The sequence below is a fragment of the Mandrillus leucophaeus genome, unplaced genomic scaffold (genome assembly GCF_000951045.1).
Source record: "Mandrillus leucophaeus isolate KB7577 unplaced genomic scaffold, Mleu.le_1.0 Scaffold77, whole genome shotgun sequence".
In the NCBI taxonomy this organism is placed as follows: domain Eukaryota; kingdom Metazoa; phylum Chordata; class Mammalia; order Primates; family Cercopithecidae; genus Mandrillus; species Mandrillus leucophaeus.
The window spans coordinates 4,454,569-4,463,250 of record NW_012108363.1 but is presented as its reverse complement, the minus strand read 5'-3'; the positions used below and the strand labels follow the sequence as shown (position 1 = coordinate 4,463,250).

General features: G+C 49.9%; 1 long non-coding RNA gene across 1 annotated transcript in view; it reads left to right on the top strand.

The window, feature by feature from the left end:
* Nucleotides 1–675: 675 nt before the first annotated feature.
* The window catches only part of LOC105529527, a 16,954-nt gene continuing 8,947 nt past the window's right edge, over nucleotides 676–8,682 (top strand). The window contains exon 1 of the long non-coding RNA XR_001004526.1: nucleotides 676–1,031. This is a non-coding gene — a long non-coding RNA (uncharacterized LOC105529527). The remainder of the gene's footprint in view (nucleotides 1,032–8,682) is intronic.

Below are 8,682 nucleotides of genomic sequence, written 5' to 3'. Positions count from 1 at the left end.
TTTTTTTTTTTTTTTTTTTTTTTTTTTTTTGTAATGATCACAGGCCGGTGGAGGACAGGAGGGGCTGGAGTTTCCTTTTGTAGAGGTACCTTCACTTGAAGAAGCAGGAAGAAAAAAAAAAAAGAAAAAAAAAAAAAAAAAACCCTGATGGCAATTTAAGAAACAATAGACTCAACTCGCGCTGCCGGCTTTGCTACTTCAAGTGTCATTTTCCACAACCAGGCAAGTTTTTTCCTCTCTCTCTCTTTTTTTTTCCTCCTTCTCTCCCAACCAAAGATGTTTCTTTCCTTTGCGTGTAGATGAGGAGGACGCTGGTTGCCGTAGACAGATACACCAGAGAGGGTGGGGGGAAGGGGAGAGAGGGAGAGAGGAAAGGGGGGGGAGGGAAAGAGAGATAGAGAGAGAGGAGAGGGAGAAAGAGAGAGGGGTGGACCCTGCTGGATGGAGATTCTGTTTTCTCCTTGCTAAAATAGAAGTGATTTGCAGGCTTTCCCTATGGAATCCAGTTTGACTCTCCCCAGAGCTAAACACAGGCACACTAACCCCAAAGGGAGGAGGCGGGGCCCGCGCCTCGAGGCCCCGCCCCTTCATTTGCATAACGTCATCTTTCCGCCCCGCCGCAGCCAATCGCGACCCGGGAGCCGGGTAGCTCGCGGCGCCAGGCCACGCTCTCTCATTAACATCCCGCTCCCGGTGGCGCAGGGGAGCCGGCCAAAGTTCCTTGCAAAGTGGCGAGCGAGGGAGCGCTGAGCACTGGCGTCTGGGCTGGGGAGGAGCGGGTCCGAGCGAGGACGGAGAGGGGACAGAGGGAAAGGGAGGCGGGTGTCTTCCCCAGGAATTTGAGCTTGGGGTCTGCATCCTGGCCATTGCAGTCCTTTAGCATCCTCGCCGCGCCCTGAGCGCGCTGGAGGCTCTCAGGCTGCGCCCTCCCAGGGCTGATGCCGCGTCCTGCTCCGCTGTTCTGGGACGTCGGGGACAAAAGTGGAGGAGACGGGAGAGCCCGGGCAGAAAAAGCAGGACGCGCGTCCCAGGTGCCCACCTCTTCGCTTTGAGGCGGGGGCGGTGGGATGGAATATGGGTTCGCGAGGTCGGGGCTGGTAACTCGCGGAGGGGCACGGCCTCCACGCTGGGAGGGGTGAATGGACGCTGGGCCCCGGGAAATGAGGCGCTGTGGGTTCCCAGGAAGTTGGGGGCCAGGTTCTGCTCCCACCTTGGCCTCTGAAACGCTTCTCTTTCGGCTGCTAGCCTAGAGGCTGCCAGGGTTGGGCACTGTTCTCACTCACACGCTCGCCTCTCTCGGGCAGTCCTCGAGATATGTGAATGGTGGAATGAATGCTGTCACTGGGGCTGTGTCAGGATGCGTTTTTAAATCTTCTCAAATGCCAACCCCTCATTCCCCACCCCAAGTTGTTTGTTTGTTTGTTTGTTTGTTTGTTTTTAGAGTAACTACCAAAGCAACAGCAATGTTAACCGTCCTTGATTAGCTGGTAATCTGGTGCAGGGTTTTTCTCATCCTCCTTTATTCTTCCTGTTAAAAAGGAGGGCTTGAGCAAATCCTTCCTAACTCTGTCTCTGCCATATGAAAAGGGTGGGGGGAGAAGAGAAGGAAGGTGGGGAGGAAAGAAGAAAAGGGGAAGGGAAAAAAAGGAAGAAGGGGAAGAGAAAATGGGAAAGAAGAAGGGAGAGAGAAAGAAGCAGAGAGATAGGAGGAACGAATGGAAATGGAAGAGATGGAAGGAAAGAAGGAAAGAAAAAAGGACGAAATTGTCTCCTTCCTCAGGCCTTTCAGCATGTATCTTTGTGGCTGGCAAAGGAAATAGCTAGAAGTTTCTGGGTAATGTGCCCCATCATTTTTTTAGCAGGTTGTAACCTCTAATAAGCACATGGTGAACTTCTGTTTCATTGCCCTCAAAGGAACTCCCTGACTGCAGCCAAATCTGCTAAGGACTCCTTTGGGGAAATTCTCTGCCAGAAATCCAGGTCCCCTTTCTGCTGGCCTTCCTTGGTCCTTTGATTTAAGAAGCTCATGGGGTCAGCGATGGAAAAGTACATATGCCCATGTTGAATAGAGACAGGCAAGAGTTATGCTTCGTGCTCTTGGCAGAGCAGTGGAGCCACTTCCTGATTCCTAAACTGGATGAAAGAGTGTGGTCCTGGCCTGCAGTGCATGGCCACTGTCCTCAAACACTGCTTTATCTCCTGTGCACAAGGCCTGCCCAGCTCTCACATGTGTAATCTAGATCTCTTGTGTGTTGAGCACTTTCCCCTGGTACCATAATTAATGCCATCTCTTCCAGGACTTCCTTGAAGGGATTCGTCTGATCTTTCTGGATCCCCATAGCATTTACAAGGGTTCCTAACATAGCGTTCATGTTGAAGAAGAGTATAATGGTGGAGAGACTTGAAGGGTTGTAGGTTTGTGGGGATAGGTATGTGAACATTTTCAGTCTCTATAGTATTTAAATGCACAATTGAAACTTGGCCTGCTAAAAACTGTCTAAAGCTCCAAACTTAACCTGATGCTCCAGGTCCAAGGGGGTCCCCAGAGTCAATCCCTCCCCCTGCCTGGGCCATATTCTCCAGCTCAGAGAGGATCCTGGAAGGTAAGGAGATCAGGAAGCAAAGCCCACCCATCCTATCAATGGGTCCCATATAGCCCTGGCAAAAGGCCCAGGCCTCCTTCCCTTTAACTGCCTGAACCTCCATTTTACTCTCCAGTAAACAGTCCTCAACTGCAGGACTCCCAGCTGAGTCTGGTGGGATGTCTCCAATGGTGAGGGACACACAAGAAGGGAGCAGATCACTGCCAAAAGAAGGTGACAAAAGTGCCAGGGAAAGGAAAAGCATAGACACTGTCAGGTCCAGGATCAGCAAGAGACACACAGCAGATAGATTTCTGGGGTCGAGCAGAATCTAGAAGCATCTGCAAAGGAAGCATTTGTTGAGAGCCTGAAGCTGACTGACCCAAATGAGAAAGTGGCACAAAGCAAGAAGTCTTGAGCAGCTCAATTTCTACCCCAGAGCCAGTCTCTCCATGAACTAAATATGAGGGAGGCAATTTCCATACCTGCCAGGCTAGAGAAGGAAGAAAAATAAAAGGGGGCAGGAATATTTTGATAAGACTAATTCCCTTTGGCTGTGCAGAGACAGCATATACCTCACCTGGGGTGGTGAGTGTGCTTTATTTTAATCAAGCAGAGTGTATTCATAGCTTTTCTTCTGGGTGTCCTTGTGCTTTCAACCTGGCTTTCTCATCCTGTAATAAATGTTTAAGTAGGAAGGAGGCTAAAGAGAAGGTGGAAGAGAGACAGAGTGAGTGACAGAAAACTGGAAATGACACCCAGGCCAGCAGAGCAGTAGATTTTTTGTGGATTTTCTCTGGTGAATATTGAACCAGCAATTGTAATTTTAAACTTTGAAAAAGGACCTCTTAAATACTCTAAATCTTCATGTGAGGGTAGCATCACCTCCAGAGACAAAGCGTGTGTGTAGAGGGTGATTGCCATCATACCTGAAAGCAGATACTTCAAGCACTATCCATCACAATTACCTTAGGTATATACTTTATAGTAAAGGTATCCTGTAAAGAGATATTCTTGTATGTACAGCATTGCCTGGGCTTTATAGCATATGTGTGATTTGACTTTAGGGTAGTTTATAATAGTAATCCCCAAACTGGGTTCATCAGGCTAATCACACAGGGAAGGGCGCAGGCAGTTGTTAGAAATGCAGATTTCCAGGCCTTATCCTCACCCACAGAATCACAACCTCGTGTATTGGTCCCTGGGATCTGTATTTAAAGTTATTTGGAAACTCTTGATTTTTGAATATATACAATCAAGAGAAAAAGAAGGAAGAGAAGGAATGAGTGAGGAAAAGAGACTTTTGCGTGGGGAAAAAATGACAGCAGAATGAGTTTACACTTGGAAAGAAAAACTAGAGAGGTTTGGGGTTTCCCCTGGAGCCTAGTTTCCCTGCTGAGCTCCTCAAAATTTCTGCAGCTGTGGGAGTTCAGGATACACAGCTCCTCAGATGCTCCCAGGGCTGCCCAGCTCTCCGGATCTCTTGACCTGGGCCTGGAGGAAGCCCAGGGCAGTGTGCAAGCCCTCCCCACCCACCCACTCCCACCCTGACCTTCTGCTCCTTGGCTATCCCAACCCTCTTGAGGCACAGGGAAATCAATTCCCCTTCCTGAAAGGCAACATCTACTAATAATTTCTGGGGGCTCCAGTAGAAACGCACCGGTCTCCCCAAAGAGAAAAGACCAGATACATACAGCCAAACTAAGACCCGTGGGAAGGTCCCGGCAAAAGAGGGAATCGTCTCTGCTCGTCCGCCCCCAGGAGGCCAGACTTGGGACGTGCCACTTTGAAAATTCTCTTGATCTCCGTTCGCCTTGTGAGGGCGCGCCCTCAGAAGGGCAAACCGTCCCCGGACGTGCCCCCTTCCCTCCCCACCTGCCAGGGACAGCTTCGAACGAGGCGGGAGGACAGATGCCTACTTCAGTGTTTGGAAGGGAAAAGGGAAAAGAAAGATGGGACGACCTAAGCCAAGGTGCAAAGTCCCTCAGATTGCGGCCGCTCCAGAGGAGTCGACCAGCAACCTGGAGTCGGGGTTGAGGTGGAGATGCGTAAGGGCCACGGCGCTGCCCGGTGGAGAATAGGAGTGAGTGGCGGCCCCGGGGCCTGGGAAAGCCGGGACCTGCGCGGGGGTGCAGCTCTGCGGGGCCCATGAACTGCACCCCGAAGATGCCGGGAGTGGCGGAGCACGGTGAGACACCGCCAGCCCTCAAATCCGTGGTTCTCTTCCTCGGTGATCTCCACGCGCAGTCCTCGGGGAACGCGTGGGAGTAGCAGGCCGGGGGTCCACTGGAAATCCAGAATCTGATTTCTGTTTCTGACTCTCTGAGCTCCAGAGAAGGCCACCTTTCCTGGCCCAGTATGACCGACACTTCCCGACCCTGGGAGCGCAACTTCACCTCCCACTCCCCCCATGGTACATACAGGGAAACTGAGGCCTAGAGAAGGACAAAGACACCCATAGACGGCTAGAAGACAGAGACCAAGCAAACAACACCACGGGGCTCTGTCCCCGGCTGGGAGCGCTTAGTTTGATTAGGGCCAGAAGACTGGGGCAAGGGGTTCCTACAGATCTTTCCGGGGCGAGCCTGCCGACTCTCTCGGGTTTCCCCCGCGGGCGGCCCCAGATAATAATAGATCCCATTTGTTGAAGGCTTTACGGGCAGGAGCTCACTAAATATCCGCTACAGACCACGGCAGATAAGACCACTCTGCGTTTTTCAGGTGAGCAAAACGGAGGCCCTGTGAGCGAAGTTGAAAAACTTGTCCACGGCCAACAGTTAATAAAGTCGCCAAGCCTGAATATCGCCAGAGCCTGTCCCCTTAAATATAGAGCCAAACCGTCCACCCGGCTGTGGTGCGAATCTCTTGCCCCCAAACGCTCTAGTGTCCTTTGGCTGTGGAGCCCTTGGGCCCGGGTTCCGCAACCGGGGGGAGAAAGGAGCGAGCGTGCACGGTGCCTCCCGAGGGCAGGGAGCAGAGGAGAGAGAGAAAATGGGAAGATTATGAAACGTCCTAACTAATGTGCGTACTGAGTGCGCATTCACGTGGTCAGTTACCGATGTGCTTCTCTCTCCTGGCCCGCAGGGACAGAGCACGCCAGGGACGTGCCAGCCCGGGCCCTGGCTCTGTCACATTTACTATGTGACCTCCTATCAGTCACTTCTCTCTCCCAGTCCTAGCTGAGATCTTAGAGCTCACGCAAGCTCGCCAGTTGGAACAGACTAAGTATCTGACTTTGCAGGGATGTTCCTGATGCCCATCGAAGGACAGAAATCTGGACACTTGTGGATGTGCTTTAATAGGGGAGATGCTGATTCTGCCCTAGAATGACCATAGATAGCTAAAAGCTAAAGTCATTCTGAGTCGGGAGAATACAGTTGGGGGCATTGCCGGAAAGGATCTTTAAGTCAGAGGATGCCCCAGGGCGCGATCATATCCCACCCCGTGGCCCTTGCTCACAGTCTGCTAGCCCACGAGATTGGAGTCCTATCTGGAAAGGTCCCTGCTCCGTCGGTAGAAGGAGGCTCTGGGGTGGGAGAAGGGAGCTTCCCAGCAATTTGAAAATTAGCATCCCTTCCGTAGCGCAAACCTTATGGAAGAAACCTTGTCCTTAAAACATTCTCAGAGGGGAGACAGGGACTAACAGGCCTCTTTACTCAGGGGAAAGTTGGAGGAGGGAACGCGAATTTAGCAGACAAGCTCGAGATGCCTGGATAACAAAAAGTTTGTATGCATACTTCCTTCGAGGGGCAATTTGCTGGATATTTACACACCGTTGCGTGCTGCGAGGTCTTTGTTGGCTACTGGGATGCGAGATGTGTATGATATGTGTGTGCAAATATGTTTGCATGTGCGAAAAGTGGCTGCACATTTGTGGGCCGGTGCAGTAAGTGTGTGTGCCAGTAAGTGACAGTGTGCACTTGGCTGGATGTGTGCGTGGGTGCTTAAAGTATTGGTGCACACGGGCGTGAGTGCGCATGTGTCTAGTGTGTGTACCTGTCATGTGTAGACGTGTCTACTTTAAGTGATGGGGTGTGCATGTGCAAAAGTCCGTGTGTATTGTTCAAGAGCATCGTACACGTGTGTAAGTCTGAACTCATACGTGGTTTTGTGTACACTTGTGCGTATGAAATTCAGCAAAAAAAAAAAAAAAAAAAATCCAAAAATATCTAGGTCCAGGCAGGGTGTGGACCGAGGGCCCAAGGGCAGGCATGCAGACTGCTACGCCTTTGGCTGTAGAGAGACGCCTGCAGGGCGCAGGACCCGCCCGAAGACGCGGCTTAGCCAACAGCTCAGCTCCCGGCAGGCGATGCGGGTTCCCGCTGCGGGCACACAGATTACGCGGACTGAGCTGGGAATGGTCCCTGCTGGACAGTTCCGTGCTCTTATTCCTTCCTCGCGGACTGTCTCTGATTATTGATGCTTGCCGTGTGTCCTAAAAGGGACCGCTTCCGGGTTATTTGCTTATGTATTTATTATCTTTATCAACGTCATTTTTTTGGCAACTGCCGTGAAGATGCCAAACCCACCAAGACCGCGCTGCCCCACCTCTCGGAGGGCTGCCTTGGGAGTGCGGGTGACCCGCGGGCTCCGGAATCTTCCCTTAAGGTGGAGCCACAGCGCCACCTCGCGATCCTCCAGTTTCCCTCCCTCATGGCCACGGAAGACTGGCCCTCTACGGTCCAAGCCCCCAAGGTCCCACACTTAGTGGTTTTCCATGCACTTTCATTATTTCCCTTTCTCTCGCTCCAATGTTCCCTTATCCTGAGTATTGAGGTCCCCAAACACGGCTTTCCACCCCACATTTGGACATAGCCGGAATGTCTACCTCCTCCATCCGGTGAAGCACTGCTCCGCCTATAATCACCAGCTCAAAGGTCACCTCTATGAAACCTTTTTAGACTTTTCCAAGGCAGTCTTTCGTGCCTTTCCCTGGTTTCCCTACTGCTCGCATCACATTGGACAGGAAACGCTATTTAAACGTTTCTCTCCTCTCCCTAATCAGGGAGCTCTTCTAAGAGGAGCCATGACTATCCTTGTTTATCCAACAATAAAGCCTAGTATATATCAAGTTCATACTATGGAGCGTTTAATGCACTGTACTGCACAAAAACATATTGTCTTATTTCATTTTCCTAGCAAAACCCTGAGGAAAGCACCAATATTGTTTCCCATTTTGCAGATGAAGAAACTGAGGTTAGAGAAAATAAGTACCCATCCAAGGTACCATTGCAGAGCCTCACCCAAGTCAACCTGTCTGATGCCAGAGCCAACTTTTCTTAGCCTCTGTCTTGCAGACTTATTCAGCTCTCATGGGCTTTGTGATAGGAAAAGACACAGAATGAGTACTTGTGTGTTTACGAATAAATGTATCATTTAAATTATTTCTTCTCCTAGAGACTTGGGTGTGGGAAAGCACTGCAATTATCACATATTTTGATTGAAATGTCACCGCAATTATTTATCTCTAAAGAGTATTCCTCTGCTAAGTAGCTAGGAGACCTTGGTCAAGTCACTTCATCCTCAGTTTCCTCAGTTCTGCAAGTAGGTTTACTGTGGAGATTAAATGAGAAAAACAATGTGAATTACATGATATATAACATTCTAGTCATTACTCAGTTAATTATAATAACTCAAAACTACTGAAACACATACACACACAAAAAAACTAAAACACAAAATTGACTTACCCGAGTCACACAGAATTCACTGTACCTCTGTATGAAATCATCTTACTGTTATATATTCATTTGCATCTTAGACATGAATTGTGTAATAAATATTTTTAGTTTATGGTGGTTAGGGTGTTAATGTTAACCTTGCTCTGTTACAAATATTTAAGGGGTAGTGGGGAGAGATATAATAAAACAGTAAACCAGCAAACTTTGCCTCTCGTAATTTCCTCCTGCTTTGCAGATCTTTACCAAGAAAGATTTAAAGAAAGTCTATAAAAGTACTTATTGGCCAGGCACGGTGTCTCACTCCTGTAATCCCAGCACTTTGGGAGGCCGAGGCGGGCGGATAATCTGTGATCAGGAGTTCCAGCCTGGCCAATATGGCAAAACCCTGTCTCTACTAAAAATACAAAAAATTAGCTGGG